The sequence below is a fragment of the Megascapheus bottae genome, chromosome 37 (genome assembly GCF_031878675.1).
Source record: "Megascapheus bottae isolate mThoBot1 chromosome 37, mThoBot2.hap1, whole genome shotgun sequence".
Lineage (NCBI taxonomy): Eukaryota > Metazoa > Chordata > Mammalia > Rodentia > Geomyidae > Megascapheus > Megascapheus bottae.
This window is the reverse complement of record NC_143545.1, coordinates 1,250,367-1,276,268: the sequence shown is the minus strand read 5'-3', so window position 1 is coordinate 1,276,268 and position 25,902 is coordinate 1,250,367. Positions and strand designations below refer to the sequence as shown.

Genomic DNA, 25,902 nt, shown 5'->3' with positions numbered 1-25,902 from the left:
CTGGCTCAACCTCAAAGCACTTACTGAACGATGCTGAGCAAATTAGGGAGCTCATAAACCAGGGCTCTGATGAGCATTTTATCAGGAAGAATAACCTTCTATTAACCCAAGACAAGACCCCACGTTCCGAGGAAAGATCCGGGAAGACCCGGCTGGCTCCAGAGCGGCCCGGTCCAATCACAGAGCACCTGGCTGAAGCCCCTGCTGGCTCAGGGGGTGTCAGCAACCAGGAAAAAGTGGGGGCCAGCTCCAGAACTAAAGAACCTGGTCACAGGAGAGTGTCTCTGCCTTGGGGAATCCCTCCACTGGCGTTTCCATTGGCTCTGGCCTCCCACACCCACTGTGGGTTGCGATCCACCCGTGGGTTGTGAAATAGGCTCAGTGGGTCAAGAGAACATGCTTTAAAAATAGAAGAAATTGGGCCAGGAGTTTGGCCTAGTGGTAGAATGCTTGCCTAGCATGCACGAAGACCCGGGTTCAATTCCTCGGTACCACATACATAGAAAAAAGGCAGAAGTGGTGCTGAGGCTCAAGAGGTAGAGCTCCAGCCTTGAGAAAGTCCAAGGACAGTGCTCAGGTCCTGAGTTCAAGCCCAGGACTGGAAAAAAAAATAGAAATGACAAGTCAAGACCTAAGGAACAAAATGCTCATAGTATCCTTAATAGTATCCAAAGAGTACAAGAGCAAGGACTCAATATTTGCATACTCAATGCTATGGACATGGTAATGAAAATGTAAACATGACTTTATAGACATAAAAACCTATGATTATATAGACATAATGTTCTATTTCATAAATTAATATGTTTCTATGGCATACAAACCCTTAGCCTAATTTGGATTAAGTTCTAAGAACTAAGTCCCAGTGATTGTAAATAGAGATTCCCTCTTGAACACTTGCTTGTTAAACTTGTCATTTGAAATATGATGTAAAAATCAATGTTAATAAATTCTTTAATAAAAAAAATTCTGCTGGAAAAAAAAATAGAAGAAATGCACAAATCTGGCCTGAAGGCAGGGGCTGGGGAGGGAGAGAAAGGGAGGGAAGGAGGAGAGGGGAGAAAACGTGTGGCTTTGTGACACAGACAGACCTGGATGCAGCGCTGTGGTGAGTCACACCTGGAAGGGTGGCCCCCCCACATCTGTAGGGGTGACATGCAGCACTCACAAGAGGGCTGGAACCTGGGCTGCTGGACCCAGGAACAAAGCTCTCTCCAGGCACGCAACCTGTCGCTCCCTGAAGGCTGGCACCTGGCTTAGATATCCACTACTTATCGATGGCTGAACGCCATCCATGTTGGCTTTAAAAAGTAAAAACTCGCCTGGTGTGAGTCTGGCACAGAATGATCTGATCCGTTCGATCGAAGAAAAATCAATTCCCCAGTGCAACAATCATTTTATCCATTAACAGAATTCTTCCCCCGCCAGCAGCCTCCGCCTTCCCTACGGCCGCCGTGCTGCCTCGTGTATCTGAAGGCCCCGAGCTGCAGTGCAGGGCCTGGGCCCCAGTTTCCCTTCAGAGGGACCTCGAATTCCACAGGAAGCCCGCAGAAGAGAGCTGTTAGCGACAGAGACAGGTGAGGCAAGCAGGTGCGGGGCCTTACGGGGCAGGGGTCACCGAGGCCAGGCGTCGGGGGCATGGACACAGTCCCTTCCTTCCTAGATGACTTTGTGAGGTGCCTGTCTGTCTGTGGCATCTCTGGGTCCAGGAGGAAGGCAGGATGGTGGCTGTGGGGTTGCCACAAACAATCAAATCCCCCCAGGCCTCCCCAAGTCCTATTTCCAGCTCCCAGAGTTCCTGTCTAAAGCCACTGTCCCTCGGGAGAGGAATGCGGGGCACGCTGGGCCCGGCCGCGCTCAAATCACACATTCCTCAGTGGAAAAACCTAGCGAATAACTCTCATTCCTCCACGCTCCCAGGAAAAACCACATCAGAGAAGCAGCAGCCACACCTCCTCAGAGCAGGGGGGACAGAAGAGACTGGAGGTGGGGGTCGTCCCTGTCACTCTCCATCAGGACCTGGGACCGCCCCCTCCATAGCCAGAGGCCTACAGCAAAGGGGAGAAGCCGAATGTCACCTGTCCCCCCCCCCTCCCTGGCCTCTGGGACACATCTCTTCCTTGTATTGGGATGGGGACTTGAACTCATGGCCTTGGGTTCTCACTTGGCTTTTTGCTCAAGGCTGGCATTCTACCATGTGAGTCACAGCTCCACTTAAAATACCCCTCTCTCTTTCTCCACCCCCCCGCCCCGCCCCAGCCTCTCGTGATAATCCTGGGGCTTGAACTCAGGGCCTGGGTGCTGCCCCTGAGCTCTGGTACCTGAAGATGTGAGGGCTATTCTTTCTAGACAGATCTGTGTCAGATCTCCCAAAGGCCTAGAACATTCCCAGGACTAATTCACGATTGTGAATAAACGCTGAACTGGCTTACACAGCAACTTTCGTGGCTTCGGCTGCCGTGGACTCAACCGAGGTGACAGGCCTGAGTGCAGTGGCTCACGCCAGTGATCATTGGGAGGCAGAGATGGAGAGGCTCGTGGCTGGAGGCCAGGCTGGGCACACAAGTTGAGGAGACCCTTCCTCCCACACAGTAGAAAGCTGGACCCCATATTGAGGGCTACTTGAGAGGGGTCAAGCCTCAACCTGGGACACACAAGACTACTTGAGAAACAAGAGAAGAATGAAAGGGCTGGGGTGCCTGGGCTTCAGCGACGGAGGTGCCTGTTCACGAGTTCAAATCCCAAATCCCAGTGCCATCAAAAGAAAGGATTTGAAATGAAAAAGTGCGTGTGAGCGGAATCACTAGGGCCTTTTCTCCTCCTTATCCCCTAGAGGACACAGCTCACGGCTCCGTCGCCCGCCTTCCCACCGGCGGAGGCCGTGGCGTCTGGAGGTGACTGAGAGCGCCACTCAGATGCCAGCGTTCCCCGAGGGGGCGCCCAGACCCCGCTCCTGGTACCGTGAAATGCTGATCAATGGTCTAGCAAGGAGCCCCAAGGCCAGGAGGGGACGGAGCCACCTGCCCTGACATGAGTGCTGAGCTGAGGGGTCCCCACAGCCCACACCCAGAGATCCACCCAACTCCACGTCCTTGCCAGCACCGCCATTTCCACATGAGGGTCTGGAGGGAAGGAGCTGGGAACGTTCCTTGGTAAACGATGTGTCTGGAGTCTGAAGAGGATCCCCCCACACCCCTCCTTGCCCCCTAAGAATGCGCTATATGGAGATTGCAACCTGGACACACCTGTCAGTCTGTCTTTCCACGTCCAGCTGGCCGGAAATGGAAAACGTTGCAACGCCCGTCTCCGTGGGAAACACTGAGACCTGGGGAGGAGGGCCTGAGTGGGTCAGGAGCTCTGGAACATTCCTTGGCAGCTCCAGGAATGAGATGGACGGGACGAGGCGGCTTCGGGGTCGGGGTGAGGGGTGATGCGCCCTTTTTACTTGCCATCTGCGCTGGTGCACAGGGCTGGGAGCTAATCCCCCCACATGGGGGAGGAAAACTAGGGAGAGGCCTTGTTCAAGACCTCAGCAGATACCCCCTGATACCCTGGATCCTCCCCGGTACCCCCAAAATGCCCCCAGAAACCCCTGGGCACCTCTGACCCCTAACCTGTAGCTCCCTCTGCCATGTGGAGGGGTGTGGCCTACCGGGAGGAAGTTAGGCCACATGGGGGGGCCAAGCCCAGTGGGAAGGAGTACGTACACGGTCCTTCCCTGCCGTCCACCCCCCCACCCCAGCCCTCTCCCAGACAAAGGGACAGACGGAGCCCTACCCAAACCCCGCTTGCCCGTCCACAGCACGTGCTTCCCATCACTCAAGAGAGGCGATGAGACGATCTCTGAGGAATGGACGGGGCTAGGCTTTTGATCCTATTCTTAGTCAAACCTCATTAATCAGTAATAAGAAATCCTTCCCAAATTAGTGGGAGCTGCAAAATGGGAAGCGTGTGTGTGTGTGTGTGTGTGTGTGTGTGTGTGGTGTGTGTGTGTGAAAAAGACAGTGTGGCCGCTTTCAAGGCCCGAGCACGTGACAAATTAAAATCTCAATGTCTCCTACATTGAAGTTTAATGGAAATCATAATTTTAAAAAAAAAGCACATTATGCTTCAGGCTGCGGCTGAGATGGCTGGAATTGGATTGAACGCCAAGGCCTGCCCAGGCGAAGATGGCTGGATGCTTCAGAGACCTGGAGCCCCCCTCGAGCTGATTCCTGGAGCCTGGGGGGGGGGGAGGGACTCCTTGAGGGTCACAATTGACACAGGTCACTTAGACGCCCCTGAAGTCAGACCCCACCAATGGCAGTGACCGCCAACCCACCCAGAGATGGGAATTCTGGATGTCCTCATAAAGAAAACCTCTGCTCAATTCAGGGCGCCGGTGTCTTCCGCCTGTCCTCCCTCCCAGCAACTCAGGAGGCTGAGATCTGAGGATCATGGTTCAAAGCCAGCCCAGGCAGAAAAGTCTGTGACTCTTACATCCAATGAACCAGCAAAAAACAAAACAAAACAAAAAGAATCTGGCAGTGGAGGTGTGGTACAAGTGGCAGAATGCCAGCCTTCAGCAAAAGAGCTCAGGGACAGAATCTAGGCCCTGAGTTCAAGTTCGAGGACTGGCACACACAAAGCCTGGGCCCTCCCCTCCCCCACTCCCCACCCTCTGTGACCCGACAGCACAAGGCAGAGCGGCCAGGAACTTGGCTGGGGAAAGTCTGTTCCACTAGGTGTAGTCTCCATATACGAGGCCTCTACAGGCTTAGTGCCCATCGGTGGAGGACAGAGAGGAGGGGCGAGGCCCCACCGGAGTCCAGGCCTCAAGGGGGCCCCACACCCCCCTCCAGCCCTGCCAGCTGTCCCTGCACCAAAAACGATCACCGCACACAAGTATTTCCTGAGTTCTGGGAGCCCGCTGACCCGGGTGGGGCGGGGAGGGGGGTCCCTAATCCTGCAGCTCCATCCGGCCTCCCTACGAGGGGATGGTGGAACCTGAGAACTCTGGACGCCACTGCTCCCCAAGCCACCAGCACGCCACACTGCATGCACCCCACTCCGGACATCTCCAGGCTACATTCCTCCACTGCAGGCTCACAGCAGGGGCAGAGCAGGAGCCCAGCGAAGCTATCAAGTGAGGAAGAGAAGAAACAGGATCGGGGGTGGAGACCGGACAGAACTAGGAACAAAGTCCAGCAAACACGGCGTCTAGGTCAGATGGGCTGCCACTCAATGTTGGACACGAGTATGTCAAACGCCCGCCAACCAGGCCCGTGATCCCAGCCACTCAGGAGACAGAGTTCAGACAGATGGAAGTTCAAAGCCAGAGCAGGCCACAAATGAAGCGAAACAAGGTATCAAGACCTCATCTCAATCAATCAGAGGGATGTGGTGGCCAGTTACTGTGGTCCCCCAAGATAACTAAATCCCAAAAGGCCGAGGGCCTGACTTGGGAAGGAGAAAGCCAGAAGCCTGAATTCAAACTCCCTATCACAGACAGCTCCATCCTGGCACGGCAACCAACTGCTGCTGCTCCTTCTTTTCGGCCGTGGGTCGCCTCCCAGTCAGGTTAGTGGGGTACACTTGTAACCTCAGCCTCTAGTAACAGCCACTTCCAAGAGGATCTCAAGTTTAAAACCCGTCTGGGCTACACAGGAAAACCACATCACAAAGACCTGGAGTGTGGCCTAGTGGTGGAGTGCTTGCCTAGCATGCACGAAGACCCAGGTTCAATTCCTCAGTGCCACATACATAGAATAAACTGGAAAGTGGCGCTGTGGCTCAAGTGGTAGAGCACTAACCTTGAGAAAGTCCAGGGACGGCGCTCAGGCCCTGAATTCAAACCCTGGGACTGGCAAATGCATGCACGCACACACGCCACGCATAGCAAGCAGCACGCACTCGTAATCCCTGAACTCAGGAGACAGCGATGGAGGCAGAAAAATCACAAGGCCAAACCTGGACTATGTAGTAAGATCATGCAGATCACAAGATCCAAGTTCAAAGCCAGCTTGACAGAATGAAGTCCCTCTAGACTCCATCTCCTATATAACAGCAAAATGTCAGGCTGGAAGCCTGGCTCAAGTGGTAGAGCCATAAATCTATGGTGAGAGCACAAGGCTCTGAGTTGGAGTCAAAGGGGGGGGAGGGGTGATTCGTATGCCACTAACAGCACCCCTTCTGACAGGTGGGGACTGGGGGGCCCAGGCCAGGGGGGTTTTGCCGACCAGTCTCCCCTACGTCTACACTCATCCCACCACCCCCCCCCCCCCCGCTGCCCTCAGTGCGGAGCCAGGATCAGATGGGGAAAGTCAGAAACTTTACACTTAAAAATGCCAGAGAACTTAGATCACGTGCGATTAAAGCGTGAACGGGGGACAGGAGGGCAGACAGCGCGGCTCAGAGGCGGCTCTGGAAGAGCCCCAGGTGGCCGGGAGCGGGCAGAGCTGGCACTGCAGCCAGCAGCACCAGGACCTGTTCTTTGAGCAAAGGGGGCGGGGGAGGCGTCTTTTGACCCGAGGCACAGGGGCAGGTGCCTTGCAGGCCCCATGGGTTGAGCCCAGCTGGGCAGGCTCAACCAAGCCAGGCCCTGCAAGCCAAGCCCCTTAGAAGCTCAGCCTGGATCGGAGGCTCAAGGAGGGAGAAGCCCCCCAACCCCCACAGCAGTGGACAGGAGGCAGGGGTGCGGGGAGCCCTGTTTCCGGGGTGGGTTCACTCCAGCTTGTCTTAATTAGGAAGAACACCCCCCACCCCCCACCCCGCCTCTCCTGCTCTGGGCTGACAGCCCCGGCTTCCATTTTTCTATTTCTCTGAGGTGGGGGGAGGGGCGGCCAGCACAAAGCAGGTCCGCCTGCACCCCAGAATCATGCAGGTGGGGGACCATGGGCCTGAAGGCACCCCAGAGCTCCAGCGTGGGAAGGGACAGGGCCGAAGGGGACCTCGGGGTCTCTGGGGTCTTGGGTTCTTGTGTGCCCTGATGTAAATTACCCAGCGTCCACCACGTGCCCAGAGTCATGGTAGCTACGTTCCAGACTTTTTCCAAATTGAAACTGGGGGGTCAGAGGTTAAAAGGCCACCAGTCACTCCAGCTGTTTTTTGTCAGTTGTGGGGCTTGAACTCATGGCCTGGGGTGCTGCCCCTGAGCTCTTCCGCTCAAGGCTACCATCCTACTCCTGGAGCCACAGCCCTACTTCCGGTGTTCTGGTTAATTGGGCTGGCTTTGAACCGGGAGCCTCAGATCTCAGCCTCCCTGAGTAGCTGGGATGACAGGCGTGAGCCACCCCGCCCGGCTACTCCAGCTTTTTAAACACACATTCCTCCCTGCGCCATGCTCACTGGAAGAGAGGAGGAGAGGCCAGGCTGCAGGGCAAGGCCTGGCCCTTTGTCTCCCACCGTCCAGTGGGCCTCGCCTCTCGCGTGCCCAGGCTGGGCTGCCCACTCGAGGGAGAGGGTCCTGCATGCTGCTGCTCGGAGCCAGGGGAGAGGGGACACGGATGCTGACAGCACCCCAACTTGTCTGCGTGTTTACTGAAAACAAAGAGAATCGTGTTTCCCATTTGGGCTTAAGCACAGGCTCCTCTTGGCTTGGCCAAATATTTGCGATTCTGTTTCCAAGGTTGCTGGGGGTAAAACAGAAGGTGGAGGGGGAGAAGGCAGGGGAGGAGAGGGGGAAGAGGAGGGAGGAGGGAGGAGGGAGGGGGAAGAAAGGGGAAGGGAGGAGGAAGAGGAGGAGGAGGGGGGAGAGGAGGGGGAGAGGAAGAGGAAGAATGGAGGCTGGGGCAGGACGTGAACTGCAGGAGTGATTCCGGGGGGATCTCTAACCCCCTCCCACAGGCACCTGGCATTCTCAGCCTGTGACCCCCAACGGCCAAGGGCAGCGTATACGGGCAGACCTGCACCGGGCCCGGAGCCCAGCTAAATCCGGGACTGCCGGCCGGCACCTGACTTCCGGATGGCGTCCACCACAGAGGTCAAGGGCTGTCCTAGAGGAGGCGGGGGGGCCCTTGTGTGGCCCCCTGTGGCTCAAGTGGCAGAGCACCAGCGTTGAGCCAAAAGAGCCGATCAAGAGGGCACGGTCCCGGGTTCAAGCCCCACTACTGCTAGGTATGCATGAGCACATATGAGCACGCACGCACACGCACGCACACACACTCAGCATCACCATCTTAAAACAGGCAGTGCAGGAACCAAGTGGCAGCCCTCCCTCGCCCCCAGCAGCAGATGTGGGGGCTTGGAGGCAGGCCCACCTGCCCCCCACTGGCTCCCCACTATGGCAGGAGCCCAGCAATCCCCTCACCACCCTCCCAGTGCCAGATCCTCTACAGCTCTGTAACAGGGGCGACCCCAGAGCCCCTTTCTTGGGGTGTTATTATAGGAAGACAGCCCCGGGCTGACGGAGCAACTTACCCAAGGGGGCACGGTGCTGTCCTGACACCCCCAAACAGATGTCCGTACATGAGGTGCCTGTGTCAATGTGCACGGCTGTACACACACACACACACACACACACACACACACACACACACAGAAGCCTCTATCTACACGGGTGTCTGTATGAACGCACACTTAGCTGGATGCCTCCACGCTTGTGCAAGCCACGTGAGTATAGATTCACACCTGTGTGAGCGTGCACACCTCTGCCGTGTGTCTTTGTGCGTTGGTGCATGTACACGCACACGCGTTCTGCGGGTGTGGGAGAGCCCGCCACAAACCCCAGGGACCGGCGGCCAAGGCACTCGTGCATGCTCGCAGCTGGCCTGCAAAGACACGCCAACTGTGTCCCGGGCTGGACGGGCTGGAGAGCGGCCTGCGCTGGGGAGGAAGAACTTCACTGGGAAAAAATGTGGACGGGGTTTCGTGTGAGCGGAAGGAAGGACGGACTGACAGGGCCCGGGCCCAGAGGCTTTCTGAGGAGGCAGGCGTGCTGTGCAGGGAGTATTGAGTGAAAGGCTCCCGCAGAGCCCAAGTCTTGGCACGGCAAAAGGGGGCCCCCAGCTAGGAAGGGCTGAGAGCCCCGAACACATCAGGTCCTCTCTCACGGCGTGGCTGAGCCCCCACGCTGCACACACGAGACCCGAGACTGTGAACAAAACCACCTGCCGTCGCGAGGCCTCACCACGGGGCTCAAGGCCAGACTCACACCAGGCACCCCAAAATAAGCCTTCCCCCGCCCCTCAGGAAAACAAACCAAAACAACTAGCAAAAATGCTATCCAGATGCAGGGGACTCACGCCTGTCACCCCAGCTCCTCTAGACTGAGACCTGAGGACGGAGGTGACAGGGCAGCCGGAGGAAGGAAAGCCCAGGAGATTCTCATCTCCAACCAACCAACCAAAAGCCAAAAGCGGAGCTGTGGCTCAACTGGTTGAGCACAGAAGCAGCATCCAGGTCCCGAGTTCAAGCCCCAGTACCGGCACCAAGAGAAACAATCATCAACCAAGCCCCTAGCTTGTGAGGTGGCCTTAGCCAGGGTCTTCTCAGGGCCGGGAGCCCCTATAATATTCAGCTGCCCAGCACCCCACTTTCTGTCTCTGTCTTCCGTGTCCCCCCCCACACCCAGCTGGCGTCTACCTCAGGCCTGGCTGCAGCTGCGCCTGCACCCTCAGACACTGTCAGCGGCAGGCTGAATGAAGGATGGATAGTCCAGTAAATGAATGACGTCTTCCTCAGAGAGAAGCATGTTTGGAAGGAAGTGTTCAAGGAAGTCTGCTCGCCAGGGACAGGACTCCAAGCCCGGGCACCCCTCCCCTCCGCCCCTTCCAAACCCAGAAAACACAGATTCCTGCGCCCATTCCCTGAAATTCAGATCCAGAGGATCCGGGATGGGGGCCCAAGAATCTGAATTATTCAAAAGCTTTCCAGATGTGTGCAGCGCAAAGCCACGTCTGGACCACTCATGTCTGTGACTCTCGGCCAGGCTCAGTCCTGCACCGGGCGAGACAGCGCTCGGAAGAAAGGACAATGGAGAAAGCGCCCAACTTCAGACCCAGGAAGCTGCTGGACGGATGGACAGATGGATGGATGGACGGACAGACGGACGGACGGACGGATGGATGGATGGATGGACAGGTGGCTGTGCATAGCCTGATCTGTGGGCCACGCCAGCGAAGGACTTCGGTTCCATCCCGTCCGGGAGCTCAAGCTCCTTAGAGTACCAGCAAGGAGCCTGGACTTTCAGACGCGCTACCCAGAGCCAGGACAAAACCTGCCCTACTGTAGATCACACCCAAGGCCCTCCAACATCAAACCAGCAGGCCAGAAGGAGTGGAGGCGCAGCCTCTTCCTGCTGGCCTGCCCTCGTCCCGGGCTGGAATCGGTGAGGGATTTCATGGATTCATTCATAGAAATGATGACAGACAGTGGGGCTAAGCCAGGCCAAGCGCCCGGCACAGGGGAGGGAATCAACCATTCAGAGAGCGGCTGAATCACCCTTGCGCTCCCCTTCCCCCCTAACCAGAGGCAGGGGGCCTCTCTCCTCCTCCCATCACCCCTTCCTCCCAACCTCGGGGAGATTGATGGAGCCAGGACAGCTGCAGCTGGGGGGAGGGCTGGGGGACACAACAGCTGTATGGGGGGGTAGAGACTCCGGGCTGCGATGGAGAAGGAGGAAGTCCTGCCTCTGGCCTCAGCCACACACTTCTCCTCCAGGTCCTGCTCTGACCTGGACCTCGGTCCATCTGCTTCCTGAAGGCACATGGGTGTCTCTGGGGTTCACACATGGGGAATCCCCAGGTGGTAGGACCCCGGGATCCAGGCCCACCACCCCCGGGCGGACCAGAGCCCCACTCTCCACAACCCAGCCAACATCGTGCCCTCCAGTTTGACAGCCGAAAGAACATATAAAAATTCGGCTGTAGCCAGCCTGGCGGCTCGCACCTCTCATCCCAGCCAGCTACTCAGGAGGCTGAGATCTGAGGATCGCAGTTCAAAGCCAGCCCAGGGCAGAAAAGCCCATGAGACACGTACCTCGAGTGAGCCACCAGAAAACCACAAGTGGTGCTGTCGTTTACACGTACCTCTAGTGAGCCACCAGAAAACCACAAGTGGTGCTGTCGTTCACAGTGCTAGAGCACCAGCCTTGAGAGAAAGAGCTCAGGGACGGTGTCCAGGCCCTGAGTTCAAGTCCCACAACTGACCAAATAACATTAGGTCTTGGGTGTGCTGGCCACCGAGTCTGACAGCCGCTGGGCTCTGTGTCAGGGTCCACCCGGACAGGAGAGAGCAGAAAGCCCCGATGGGGGTGGGGCTGCCAGGTGCCCTGTGGGGAGAGGGGACAGAGAGGAGCCCTGGAGCCAGCCCCTGTGGGCCACCAACGTGGCTCTCCCCTGGGAGAGTCCCCCAGGCCTGCCTGCAGGACGGGGCAGCGGCAGCTGTCACGCAGGCTCCATTTCTGGAATGTTCCAGATGCTTGTCATTTCTTGGCTGCCTCCTGGCCTTTCCTGACTCAAGGTCAGCACCCTGTCCAGGACTCGAAGCACTGACCTCTGCAGCCCAGCAACTCCCTGGCCCTGCCTGGCTGCCCAGCAGAACCGACACAGGCCGGGGCCCCCTGCCTCCAGCCTGAACCCCAAGATCACCCGCATAGGAGCCCGAATCTCAGGGGAGCTCAGGCCACATATGCCCTCTCCATGGGGTCTCCCTGACCAGGGCTCCCTGAGGGGAGGGCTCTGGGATCCCCCTCCCCCTCCCCCGCCATCCCAGGGCCCGCCCAACCCCACCAAGGGCACCTCACAATCGCCTCCCCTTTCACAGATGGTAAGACTGAGGCCAGGCGGGGTGGGTTTGCCGGGAGGGGCACAGACGCAGGGCCTGGGCGTGGGGAGAAGGTTTCCATGCCTGTGCCTGTGGGGGCCCAAGGTCACAGCCAAGACCTGGGCGCCCGGTGGCTCGTTCACAGGACCAGGCTGGAGTGGGCAGTCCATCTGTGCCCTCAGCCTGCCAAGAGCCCCCCCTGCCATGCGTGGTAATGAAGCATGAAGCATGGCACAGGACGGGGACAGGCTCAGGCACCGGCCTTTCATTTCCGATGTCCCAGCCTTGCAGCTCCAGTGGCCTGGACCCTTTCTTCCCCGAACCCCAGGCGGCCATCCGTCATCTTGGCTGAGGCTGGCCTTCCCCCTCCCCCCACCAGCCATCTGGACAGAGCATGGAGGGGAGAGGACAGGATGGCGCTGGCAGGGCCTGCCCGTGGGCACAGCGCCCAGGGCTAGCTCCTCTCCCGGACCCCTGGAATGGAGGGGAAAAGCGCACCCTGAAAGGGCGGGCACCTGGTGGGACAGTGGAGTGAGCACGCTGACACAACAAGGACCAGCTGCCACGAGGGGGTCTGGCCCGGGCGGTTCCAGTGGAATCCGGTGGGGAGCCATGGCTGTGCCAGCCGTCAGGGGGCCAGAGCGCTGTGCGTGTGAGGCAATGAGCGTGGGGTGTGTGAGTGTGTGGAGGGCGTGCATGGAGTGTGCTCATGTGGGTATGCAAGTGCATGCATGGGGGCGGGGTGTGTGGATGCGTGGGGGGGAGGGAGGGAGGGAGGGGGGGGAGGGAGGGAGGGAGGGGGGGGAGGGAGGGAGGGGGAAGCAGGCAGAGGAGCAGCGCGCTTGCCACATCTCCTTTGTTGGCAATTAGTTTCTGGAGTGGGTAACAATGAAGATAATTAGTGAGGGGGGAGGAGACGGCTCAGAGATGGAGGACGTGGGACTCACAGCACACCATGCAGCAGCCACCTCCGAGGGCCAGCTCCACGTGGCCACAGCCTGACGAGTGGCTGGACACGCCACGGACCTCACAGCCAGCACGGCGGACGGGCACAGGGGGGGGACACAGAGGCCGATGGTCCCTCCATGGGGACCCCCAGGCAGGCGGCATGGAAGCGAGGCCCAGGGTCAGTGGTAGAGCGCCAAGCCTTGAGCAAATGGAAGCTCGGGGACAGCGCCCAGGCCCTGAGTTCAAACCCCAGGACTGACCCAAAAGAAAAGTATGTGAGGCGCATGGCACCCCCATGTGTGAACACGCATGTGTGCCCAGGCTCACGTTTCCCAAGCCGGCAGAGGCGAGGGCAGGGTGTGGGGGGGACCGGGCCCTGCCCCGTGTAAGCCGAGCCTGGGACCCGATTCTCACGGAGGGATTACTACGTTACATTCTTTCCCACGGGCAGCTGGCCCTGTCACATAAATAATCACGGCCCTCCACTAGTGTCACCTGCTGCCCCACAGCCCCGCCGCCGACCCCCAGGAAGGGAGGGAGGCAGCAGCAGGGAGGGGTGGCCCCCAGGGGCCAGCCTGAACCCACCCAATGCCTGGCACAGCAGAGGAAGGGGTGCCTGGCTACTCGCAGGGGATTCTGGGGCACAGGGCAGCGTGGGATGGAGGTCTGAGGATTGGGGGTCAGAGCCAGCTAGATCGTCCAGGAGCCTCTCATCTCCAATGAACCACGCAGGCGCTGTGGATCAAGTGGTGAAGCGCCAGCCCTGAGCACAAAGAGGCTCAGGGACAGCGCCCAGGCCCTGGCACACGATCTTCTCAGTGTCGCCTCCCTTTCCTCTTGGGGACAGTTCTGAGTGCACCGGGGTCCCTGGGCAGCCCTTCCTGGCTGGCCTGTGGTAAGCCAAGCTCCGAGAGACCAACGGCAGGAGCGTGTTTCCTCTCCCACGAGGAAGCTGGACAGGACGAATGCTACAGGACCATCGGCGTCCACACACGGGAGACCAGAGCAGGAGGCCCTCAGGGAGGGACAGACACAGCCGGGGACACAACATGGAAAATGACCTCCACAGCTTGAGGGTGGGGATGGGAGGAAAAAGGGAGGGGACACTGTCGAAAAAGAAGGAGATACCCTCATGACCTGACGGGTGGAACCGTCACCCCTCTGTCCATCCCATTTACAAGGATAATTTAAAATCAGAGGGGGATAAAAAACATTTCCCACATCACACCGCACAACTTCCCACGAGACGCACTCACTACACACCTGCCTGGAGCCCTGTGCCACCAGACCACAGAAGAAAAAGAACGACTTCCAAGATGGAGGGGGGGGAGGGGAGGGGGAGGGGGGGGAAGGTGTGGACAGAAGAGAGAGGGACAGTGAGAGCTGGCTGCTGCAGCCACCTGTGCAGGGCCCTCACAAGCCCTGAGCAGGCAGACAAAGGCAGGGGACCCAACGTGGAGCCCCCAGACCTCCCCCCCTCCCCAGAACAGAAAGGCACTGGCTGGCGACGCTGAAACCTGAGCGGGATGGCAGCGCTGAGATTTACATCTGGGAAAGCGGAGGCCTCCTGCCAGATGTGGGCCTGGCTCTGTGTGCGGACAGCACAGGCGGCAGCAGGGTCTAGGCCGCCCCCCCAATCCGGGACCCAGGCAGAGGCTTGGGGGAGGGGAGGCCCCACGGGGGAGGACTCCCCACCCTGGTGACCAGCCCTCAGCAACAAGGAGCCTGTCACCCTAGCAGGTGACACCCCCAGCTCCAGCCACAGGGGACCCCACGAACCACCCGCTGCCGGGTCCTGAGGGGAAGGACGCCCAAAGAAGGGGCGGGGGTCACCCCCTCTTGAGCAGCACAGCCAGCACCAGATACCAGACCCCAGCTCCGAGCTCTGAGGGCCCCCTGGACCCCACCCCCACCCCCACCCCCACCCCCACAGCTCGGGGCTGCACCTTGGAGGGGCCGAGGGCTGGGGAAGGGGGCGGGAAGGAAACGGAGCCCCTGAAGAACCCACGATGTAATCCGAAATCCATGTGACAGAAAGTGAAATGATTTCCCTTGAAAACAAAGTAAATAATAACAATAACAATAATAATAATAATAAAGCCATCCCTCCCTCTCCAGCCCTCACGGCCAGAAGCTGAGGGGAGAGAAGCTGGAGGGGAGAGGAGGGGAGCCCCCACCCCCCCACACCCCCGCCCAGCAAGCTCCCTGCCTGATCACACCAGGAGGTACAGCTGGAGCCAGATGCTGGAGCCGGGACCGAGGAGGACAGAGGGGGTCAGGTTGCCAAGGAGAAGCCTCCCGATGGTGACAGGACGGCGAGGGGGTGAGGTAAAGCTCAGGGCCCACATGGCTCCTGTGAGAAGCAGCAATGGGGGCCCCACCTCCTGACTAGGCCAGGCCCACCCAGGGGTCAGCAGTTCTGGGCAGGACCCACTGGAACTCGGAACCACCAGGACACCCAGTGTTTGATTTGGGGGACACATGGGTGGGGTGCCCGGAGGATGAGGGGACAACAGGTTGACCCCTTCTTCCCTCCATCCCTCTTTATCAGGCCACAGTCCTCTGAGGCCTGGGCGCCTTGTGTGTGTGCAGGCCGGGGGTCCTCAGAGACACTGGGTCTCCCCGTTCCTGTCTCTTGTGAACTAGAACCAGCCAGGGACAAGCGCTGCGCCTCGGGGATCCAGCTCTGTGAAGAGGATCGGGCCGTGCTCAGCCCCGCAGGGTCGACTCCCACCCTGGGGAAGCTCCGGAGAGCTGGGGCCTGCCGGGTGTGGGACCTGAACTCCCCAAGCGGCCAGGGGCACACCTGAAGCCCAGGGGGTCCCCCAGAAGGAACCACAGACAAGGGCAAGTGACACGTTCCCACTGCCATCTAGTGGCCGACGTGGAGAAGAGCAGGCAACGTGCTGGTGGCCCTGGAGTCTCTCAGAAACACAAGCCCCTTCCCAGCCAGGCCTGTCCTCCAGGGATGTGCAGAGAGTAGAGGTAGCTGCCAGGGGGTTCGGGGACGGGGTTGCATGGCCAGTGGCCCTGCTCACAGCCACGGCCTCTCCCACAGTGGCCAACGGGCAGGGCAGAGCCAGGAGGGCCTGCACCCCACCTGACTGGCTGTGACGTCTCCAGCCTGTTTCTCTTTTCTTTCCATGACCCTGGCTCTCAGGACTCCAGCCTCGATTTCCCTCCGGGTTGGTGCGTGCGTGTTTTACATGTGTGCACGCCAGTCCTGGGAGCTGTCCTTTAGCTTTTCCACACAAGGCTGGCCCTCTACCATTTGAGCCCCTGCTCCACTTCTGTCTTCTTGCTGGTTGAACTTTTCTGCCAGGCCTGGCTTTGAACCTCCACCCTCAGCTCTCAGCCTCCTGAGCAAGCTGGGATCACAGGCGTGAACCACCCCAGCTCATGCTGGTAATCCTTAGGAGACTGGGAATCTGAGGACCAAGGTTCAAAGCCAGCCCAGGCAGGAGTCCAAGAGACTCTCATCTCCATCGGACCAGCAAAAAGCTGGACGTGGAGCTGTGGCTCAAGTGGTAGAGCACCAGCCTTGAGTAGAAAAAGCTTAGGGGCGGAGGGCGGGCCGCGGACTCTCCATGTCCAACAGGACCAGTGTCCCACAACACAGGCGCAAAGGAGAGCCCCAGTACAACCTAAAGTTGTGCAGCCAGGAGGCTCCCAGCCCCAGGCCACCTGGCCCCCCTCCAACCCAGCGTCCGGAGGCCATCCAGGGCCGAGCAGAAACGTCTTCTGTCTGACAGAAACCACCTGAACTATGGGGTGGGGTGCCGGAGGGGAAGGAAATTGGGGGTCCCTGGGGTAGGAAGGGGCTGGGATGAAGGTTTTCATTCCAAGGGAGAAAATCTAACATACGTCTCTTGTCACAGGACTTGAGAAACATAGCCAAAAAAATACATTCATGTTTAAAAAACAAAAAACAAAACTGTCCTTTGGTGGAAATTTTACATCCGATTAAGAGAGAAGAGTGAGCTCGAAAAGGCGCTGGAGGCAGGAGCAGTCTGCGGAGTGGGGAGAGCAGACGTCTGGCGGGGGCTCACCCTGGCCCCTCCGAGGGAGGATCGGGGGGGACGGGGGGGGACAGGGCACCTCCCCCGGGAGAGGCCCACAGGATTAATGAGCTAATGAATGGCCTGGAATGAAGTAACCATGACAGGAGCCTGGAAAGCACTCCAGCAACGCCCGCCTCGGGTGAGAGGAGGATAATAAGCCACGGTAACAAACCCACCAAAAAATCAGCTAATCCTGCAGCACTAGAGGAGATTACGCACGCACACAGCTGCCTCTGCCACCGCCGAGGGCCGGAGCCTGGACCTCAGGCCCAGCCACAGAGAGCTGGCGAGCTGGGCAGGGCACGGCCCCTGCTCCTGGTTCACCCTCGACAGATCTGCCACTGGCCCCGCTGCCGTGGAGCTGAGTCACGCAGGCATTGTCCTATCCGCAGGAAACAAACGGACAGGCCAAGGCCAAGGGCAGGAAACCCCAACCTCCCTCAGCTGACCACCAGGACCCTGCCCTCCAGACTGGGGGTGGGGGAGCGCCCAAGTGCCTGGGGAAGAATGCAAGCGATTGGCCTGGCACCACCATGGTAACTCTGGGGGCAGAGCTGTGCTCGCCTGCCTGCCATCTGGCCCCCAGAGCCCCCTTCACTTGAGACAACTACTGTGTACAGAAAGGAACACACGCACACACGTGCACACACACACACACACACTGCCCCTCCTGGCCAGCTGCCCTCGGCCTGGCTGCCTGCCGGGGCCTCACTCACTCGACTGTGACCTCAGGACCTCAGCGTCTCACTCTGCACCCGGCCTGCTCCCCGGGGCAAGGCTGTGAACTGGCTGGGGGGTGGACAGTGTGTGCAGGGGGGGGGGTGGGAAGAGTGGACAAGGGTGCCAACCCAAGGCAGGTCGAGCCTGTCCAGCTGGCGTGATGCAGGCTTAGGGGACCACAGAGTGAGATCCCCTCAGGCTCCGGGTGACCTGAGTCCAGGCTGCCCTTTGCTCATACTCAGCCCAAGATGGCACCAGAAAGTGAAGGCCAGGGGCCACCAGGCAGCCTGAAGGGTGGACAGTGGACTGGACAGTCACCCCTGGCTTCTCTGGCGTAGTGGGGGGAGAGCATTCCTCCAGACTCCACATCTGCTCCTTAGACTGGCCCTGGCCCAGGGAAGCCATGAAGGCCCCGACCTGGCCTGTCCACGCCCCTCCCGGCCCTGTGGGGGGGTACCTCTGCCCAGGGGTTGAGAATGAGTCAATTCCCAAGCTCTTCCTGGAGCCTTGATTTTTTTATTGGCTTTCCATTCTGGTCAATTCTCAACTTCCAGAGAGCTGGCTCGGGCCCACTGCACCCTAAATAATTCCACCTGCGCCCCTGAGGCTCCCCGCGAGCTGCCCGGGTGGGGGACACGGCTAGGAGCCAGATTGCTGGGTGCCACAGGTGAGGTGGGGGGGCAACAATGGCCTCCTCTCCCCCACAGGCTCTGTGCCTTCCTGAGACAGCAGGACCTGCAGCACTGGGGCTCTGACCACCCCACAAATGAGTGACCTAACACAGGGGCAGCTCAACATGGAGCATGGGCTGGGGGGGTGGGACTTCCATCCGCTCCTCTGCGGGGTCCTGCCTGGCCTGGGACGTGAGTGGCTGGCACTGGGCAGAGAGCTCCGGAGAGCTGCTCACACAGCTACACTGCCACCACCCCGACTACCCAGGGGACCCAACCCATGACAGCGGCCTCCACAGCTAAGGGGGGGAGGAGGAAGGAGGGAAGGGGGAGGAGGAAGGGGAGAAAGGAGGAGGGGAGGAGGAAGGAATGGGAGGGGGAGGAGGGGAAGAGGAGGGAAAGGAAGGAGAGGAGGAAGGAGAGAAGGGGGAGGAGGAGGGGGAGGAGGAGGGGGAGGAGGAGGTGGTGCGGCCAGGCCCGCAGGCTGTGCTGAGATGCACAGTGCTCCCACACTGAGTCTTTCCACAGAACACCTCTTTTTCCTAGGGACGCCATGGCAGTGCCAAGAGGAAACATGGCACGAAAAGCTGGACTTTGCACAACCCGCCTGCGCTCCCGTCCCTGCAGGGAGGTCTGGTGAGAGCGCAGGAGCGCAGAGCTGGGAGAGCTCTCCTCCCAGGCAAGGCCCTCAGTCCCCTAAGCCACTGTGTCACCCCTGCCCACCCCGGCCACCAGCGACACTTCCCAGGTTCTCCATGCACTCAGAGGTCATGGGGGGGGGACACGTGGACACGTCCACCGCTGCACGCGAGGACTCACTTGTTCAGAGATGGCTACCTTCGGGGGGCAGGGTGACCCCACAGGGGGAACCTGGATGAGGGTCTCTGTGGGGCTGGTCCCGGGGTACCACCCAGGCCACCCCAACAGCCCTCGAGCCACACGAGGTCCAAGCCTGGGTAGCGACCTTGCTCCAGGGGGAGAGAAGGGGACAGCGGTGGACAGAGTTCCGGGGTGTCTGTGCCCCGAGACCCCAGTCCCTACTACACACGGCCCTGCTCCCCTTCCTGGCAAGCCTCCCCACCCTCCCCCCCGCCAGGCCCCTCCATCATCCTCCAGGCAGGCCTACCTCCCCCCCCATCCAAGCTTAGCCTCAGGGCACCCCTAGTGACTCATGTAGGAGCTGGGGTCCATCTTGCCATCGGACTGCACACCTTCCCGGGGCATGGGGGCGAGCGGGGGGGGGTGCTCAGGTGTACACCCCACATGAGTCTCCCGGGACAGATGCCAGCCTGGGCGCCACCACACGCCCACTAGGGCCTGCTAGGGCACGAGCGGGCGCCATCACCTGCAGAGCCTAACACCAGCTCCCCATGAGAACCCACGAGGCCGCAGGCAGTGAGTGGGGGTAGGAGGGGTCCCCAGAGTGGTCATCATTCCTAGAATGACGTGATGCAGCCCTGAGGGACCCCCCCCCCCGCATCAGACAGGCTGAGCTCCTGCGGGCCCCATTGCCCTTCCCCTTGTCTCCCAGGCTCCACACTGATGCCAGAGCAGAGCCGCCTGGCTGGAGGAGGTTCCAGGTCGGGGGAAGGGGGCATCTGTCACCCCAAGGACGCCAACCCCACCAAGCTCAGCCTGGCTGAGCCCCGGGCCAGGCCCCACGAGGCTGTGACACACCGGACGGCCATTCTTTTGTCCTGGGGTGCTTCCGTCTCTGGTCTGTGCCCCAGACCTGCAGTGGGCAGCCGTCCAGTTCCAGGCCGGGCAGCAGAGCGAAGCACAGGCACCACTCCAAATTCCCAGTGAAAGCAGACACCAGGGGGCCGGGAGAGGGAGGAGGGCTTAAAAATGGGAGCTCTCTTCCCAGCAGTGGGCAGGCTCCCTGGGGGTCCCCACCACTGAGGTGGAGCCCCTAGTTTGCATCTCAATCCCACATTGCCCTAGAGAGGGCCCAGGCTGCAGGAAAATGGGGAGTTCAAGGACATCCGGACAATAAATTCCCCATGGACGTTCCCAAAAGGGGTAAAACTGAGCTGACTCAGGTGACCGGGAAGACTGACAACCCACGTGAGGCTTTCTAGGCCACTAAGTAAGTCCTGGGGTGACTTGGATAGAATCTGTGGGTGACACAGCCCCTGAGCCAGCCAGACAGGCCCCTTGCCTGCCTTCTGCAGCGGCACCGTGGGTTCGGCATGGGCAAGGAGGAAGCCACAGGACAAAATACACACCAACGAAAACCTAAACAAAGCCAGCTTGCACCTGTCCTAACTACTCAATCGTTTCCTGAGATCTGAGGATCCCAGTTCAAAGCCAGCCAGGACAGGTCAATCTAGGAGACAATTATCTCCAAAAAAATGACTAAACAGTCACAAATGGGACTCACAGCGACAGAGGGCTGAGTAAAACAGTTCAGGACTACACCAGGTTCCTGTGCTGAAGTCCCAGGACTGGTGTGGGAACGTTTGTGGGCACACTCACACAGACTCACCAATCAAAGAAGGCCCAGCTCCCAGGATGGCCTCATCCACTCACCAGCTGCCAGCAGCTCCCACTCTCTATTCTACACCAGTGGCACAGGCTGAACACGAGGCTGGCCAGGGCCTGCCTGGCTCCCGGCCTCTTGGTAGGAGATTGGGAAGCAAAGGGTTACCAGGTCCCAGGGCCCCCACACCTCCGGGGTGACCCACAAAGAGCCTTGGGTACCAGCAGAGGACAATCAAGCAGTGCCAGTCAGGTGCTGTGGCCCAGGCCTGTAGTACCGGCTACCTGGGTGGTGGAGAGCCAGAGGACCTAGGTTCAAGGCCAGTCCCAGCAAAGAGACAGATGTGAGACCCCATCTCGACCTCTGGCTGGCTGTGGAGGGATATAATGCCATCCCAGCCAACGGCCAGGCTCCACCCACCATGCCTGACCACACCTGGAAGAAGGACGGGCAGGAAGGTGTCTAGGCCTGTCCACTCAGGCCCCAGCCCCAGAAGTAACCAACAGGGAAGGAACTGTCTCCTGACCCCCGACGCTCAGTTCTAAGACCTTCTAGCTTCAGAGTCACCAGTTAAAGGCTGACATGGGATGGGGAATTCCTGCCCAGCTCGGCTGCTCTCCACAAGGCAGCTGCCTCCCACCAAGAACCAGCTCATCCAACAACCTGCCTAGGCCAGAAAAGGCACACGGGTCTCGGCACGGTGGTGCTGGCTCCCTTCAGCTGCTGGTAAGTCGGGGCTCAGCAGGAAGGAGAGCTGCAATCGATTAGTGAGGCCTGCTCTGAACACAGCTGCAGCCAATTAGTGATGTCTGCTCTGGGCAGCAAGACGACCATCCAAAGTGACCACTGGCCGGAAGTGCAGAGATATGTGGAACTGGGGGCTGGGGGAGTGGAGGCAGAGCACAAGCTGGAGCCTGAAAGGGCAAAGGTCCCCGGAGACTCTGAGGGGTCCTCACTGGACCAGGTCTGTGCCTCTCACACAGAGATGGATGGCAGAGGGGACAGTTGGGGTACGGCAGGGGCCTCTCATGTCCTCAGGGAACTTAAAAGTGAGCCATCAGGGACATGTGAATCCACAGATGTGGGCATACATGTGTATAACCCCCTGGTACCCCCCAAACCAAGCCAAACACACAGTAGGAGCTTAATAAACACACCACACAGAATGCAGAATGGAGGCTGGCAGGGCCTGGGTTTAATGGAGATGGTTTCCATTTTCCAGGAGGACAAGTTCTAGTTCCATAATATGAATCCATTAATGCCACTGCCCCAGGCACTGAAGAGAGAGTTAAGATGGTAAATCATAGCCAGGCACCGGTGGCTCACATCTATAATCCTAGTCACTCAGGAGAGGGTGAGACCTGAGGATGGAAGTTCAAAGCCAGCTAGGGTAGGAAAAAGTCCATGAGACCCTGATCTAGAATGAATCACCAAAACCAAGCTGGAAGTGGAGCTGTGGTTCAAGTGGCAGAGTGCCAGCCTTGAGTATGAAAAGCTCAGGATAGCGCCCAGGCCCTGAATTCAAGCCCTAGGACCAGCACACGGAAATGAATTAAAAAAAAAAAAAGTTTAAAACAAATGGTACACGGTGCTTTGCTATTTTTGCTAACCACAACTGGAAACCTAAAAGTAAAACATACACTCTTGTGAATTAATGTGAAACCAGAAGAAGCCCTAGCAAACGCTGAAATCCAGCAGCCTTCCAAACACAGAGAGCAGGAAGGGTTAACTCAGCCGGGACTGGGCAGGTCACAGCTAGGACAGGCCCAGGGGAGCCCTGGAAGGAGGGCCCTGAAGCTGTGGAGTCCACTTTTGCTTCTTTCTGAATGAGTTTTGTGGCTATAACCATATTTATTGGCCAAGGATGGTGACTTCCACTTGTAATCCAAGCTACTCAAGAGGCAGAGGCTGGGAGGCTCAAGGCTGGAGGCCAGCTAGGGCTAAAGGTTATAGAGACCCCTGCCATCTCAACAAAAACTAGACAGGACGTACATGGCTGTCATACCAGCTACAAGGAAGGAAGGCGAGTATAGTTCAGGCTGATCCAGATCAAAAATAAGAAAACAAACAAAAAGCATGAGACCCTCACTTGGGTCTCATAACCAAAGCAAAAAAAAAAAAAAAAAGACACGTGGATTACATGGTAAAGCACCTGCCTTGCAAGCACGAGGTCCTGGATTCAATCCCTGGTACTGTCGAAAGAAGAGGAGATGCATTCTGAGTCACATTTTGCTAGCCTCTAAGAAAACAATGAAAAGCAACACGGTTCTCGAGAGTATGTGTGAGTGAAATAAAATTACATTCAGCTTGAGAGTGGTACATACTGGCTATCAATTATAAATAATAATCACCTTTAATAACACCAAATTGCTCTTCAGGGATTTCAAGAGCCTACCGGAGACTCGAAACCAATTTAACCCAGGTGCTGGTGGCTCCCTCGCTGAGGGCTGTGGTTCAAAGCCAGCCTGGGCAGGAAAGCCCTGTGAGACTCTGATCTCCAGTTACTACCCCCAAAAAGCCGAAGTGGAGCGGTGACTCAAATGGTAGAGTTCAAGCCTTGAGTATAAAAGCTCCGGATCGTACCCAGGCCCTAAATTCAAGCTCCAGGACTGGCACAGAAAAAGGAGGGGAGGAGGGAAACCCACACTCACTTCTGCAAGAGTCTCAGCTGTTCTTTAAGGAGTGACCAGACCCAGATGCACCTCGTGTTTTATCTACCTCCTCCCCCTCCTCTTCCTTCTCACCCCAGCCCAGGGCCCAGCTGGACTGACCAGGCCCTTCCAGGGTAGGAAGCTGGGGTGACTGGGGCCTCTCGGACTGCATTCCTCAGCTAAATATAAATGATTTGCCCTGTCCATTGTTTGAAATGATCCATCACGCTCTCCTCCCTTCCGTTCCTCAGGACACACGGACAGCCTGGGACGGAAGGTCTGTGAACGAACCAACACCCTTAGAACCTTCTCTAAAGCTATTATGGGTGGAGATTGTGGGGGGGGGCTGGGAGGAGGTCAGAACGTGGGTTTCAGGTTTGTCCCCAGCCCTGGAAGGCTTCCTGGAAGAGGCTTTCACTGGGATCTGTCACCCCAGGAAAGGGGGGATGGTCAGAACAGCCCTGGGGTCCCTGAACCCAAGGAGGGGAGAGGTCTGGGGTGCTGCTTCTCTACCCCAGTTTGGAGGGGATGGGATGGGGAGGAGAGGACAACTTGTAGAACCTCCAGTGCAGACGCCCCCCAGGGCCTCCGGGCACAGGGGAGGGGGTGTGCACAGCACCCCAGGGCAGACGCCCCCTGGGGCCTCCGGGCACAGGGGAGGAGGTGGGCACAGCACCCAGGGCAGACGCCCCCCGGGCTCCGGGCTCAGGAGAGGGGGCAGCCGGTCGGCCCCCACCCCGGGTTCCCCAAACAACAGCTCCTCAGAAGTTTGGAGGGCCGGGCGGGCGGAGCGCGCGCTGGGCGGCGCCCGGGCCCCGCTCACCCCGAGCCCCGCGGGCCGGGGGCGGCGCGGGGCGCGCAGGCCGCGTCCAGCCGGGCCCCCGAGGCCGGGCGCGCCCTCCCCGGGCCCCGCCTCAGAGGCCCCCGCGGCCCCCGGCCGGCCGCCCGCCTCACCGCCTCCCGGAGCTCGGCCCCCCGGCGCCCCGAGCCCCCCACCCGCGCCCCGGGCCCCGCCCCGCCCCGCCCGGCCGCGCTCACTCACCGCGTCCGCCGGAAGGTGCGGCCCGGCTCCCGCACCACAGCCACCGCCGCTGCCGCCGCGCCGCCACCGCCAGCGGAAACAGGGGGCGGGGCCTGGTCCGGACGGCCGGGGGCGGGGCCGGGAGACCAGGGGCGGGGCCGGGACGGCGAGGGGCGGAGCCTGGTCTGGATGGCCGGGGGCGGGGCCGGGAGACCAGGGGCGGGGCCGGGACGGCGAGGGGCGGAGCCTGGTCCGGACGGCCGGGGGCGGGGCCGGGACGGCCAGGGGCGTGACCTGACCTAGACCTTGAGGAACGAGCCCTGGTGGGAAACCTATTTGTGGGCGGAGCCAGCTCCGGGGCGTGGTCTGTCTCGGGGAGGAGCCGTAGGGCGCGGCTGACGAGATGGGACTTAGGAGGGGCGGGGCCTGCTGGGAGGGCGGGGCCTGACCAGCGGGCAGGGGCGGAGCAAGCAGGAGGGGCACTTGGTGATCGCCCCTCCCCCCTCCCAGCCTTAGCTGGAAAAACAGGCTTGCGGCCCTCGGGATTCCCCTGCGCACCCCTCCTGGTAGCCCCCTCTCCTCCTAGCTGCCTTCCAGGGGTCACCCCAGCTGCCCTGTGGGCCAGGCCCCGCCCCGGTATTCGGGCAAGGGGTGCTGACCTCCCTCCACTCTGCCCTGAGGCCTCCAGGTGTCCGCTCAGCCCCTCCTCGCCCATCATGGAGAATGGAGCCTGGGCTGCATGGGGGCGGTCATCGATCTTGACCTGGGGCATGGGCGCTGCTTTGCTCCAGGCTGGTGCTCTACCACTTGAACCACAGCGCCACTTCCGGCTTTTTGGTGACTAAATGGAGGTCAGAGTCTCATGGACTTTCCTGCCCAGGCTGGCTCTGATCCTCAACCCTCTGGATCTCAGCCTCCTGAGTAGCTGGGACTGCAGACCCAGGCCGCTAGGGCTTAGCTCAAAACAAGTTTTTCAGAGGTCACTCTAAAGGTCTCCTTGCTTGGCCCTGATTACACTGGAAGTTTCCACTGGGCCCCTCCCCTGACGGGCAAAGTGTCCTGTCCACCCCTTTCAGACTCCCCCTTCCCATTAAGGGACAGCACAAAGGGCCAAGGGTCAGGCCTTACCGGATAATGACCCTCTGCGATTGCGAAATCTAATCCAATCCCACACACTAGCCCCATGAGCATAAGGCTGGCCGCTCTGCCCACCTTCCCGGGCCCAGAGAGGGAAAGAGAGCCATCCACAAGGTCCACAGGAGAGAAAATATGTCATCAGGAGGCATTACAGTTTGAACCAGGTGCCAGTGGCTTCACCCCCGCCATCCTAGGTACAAAGAGGGCTGAGATCCAGAGGACAGAGGTTCAAAGCCAGCCTGGGCAGGAAAGTCCATGAGCCTCTTACCTCTCTGAAGAACCACCAAAAAGCTGAAAATGGAGCTGTGACCCAAGTGGTAGAGCGCTAGCCTTGAGTGGAAACGCTCAGGGACAGTGCCCAGGCCCTAAGTTCCAGCCCCAGCACTGGAACCAAAAAGGAAAAAAAAAAAATTAAATATGAGTTTGGGTTTGACAATGAAATTATCTGCCCCTTTAGCTGTGACCAAGT

The 25,902-nt window shown here is 59.4% G+C and overlaps 1 protein-coding gene across 2 annotated transcripts in view; it reads right to left on the bottom strand.

Moving 5' to 3' along the window:
• Tspan9 (tetraspanin 9) overlaps positions 1-24,338 on the bottom strand; it is a 61,341-nt gene extending 37,003 nt beyond the window's left edge. Inside the window, exon 1 of one of the 2 annotated variants that reach the window (XM_090325343.1) lies at positions 24,318-24,338. The gene's annotated coding sequence lies outside the window, so the exon portion shown is untranslated. Of the gene's footprint in view, positions 1-3,245; positions 3,310-24,317 lie in introns of those variants that run through there. The other variant, XM_090325344.1, reaches the window with a different exon arrangement.
• Between the last annotated feature and the right edge of the window lie 1,564 nt (positions 24,339-25,902).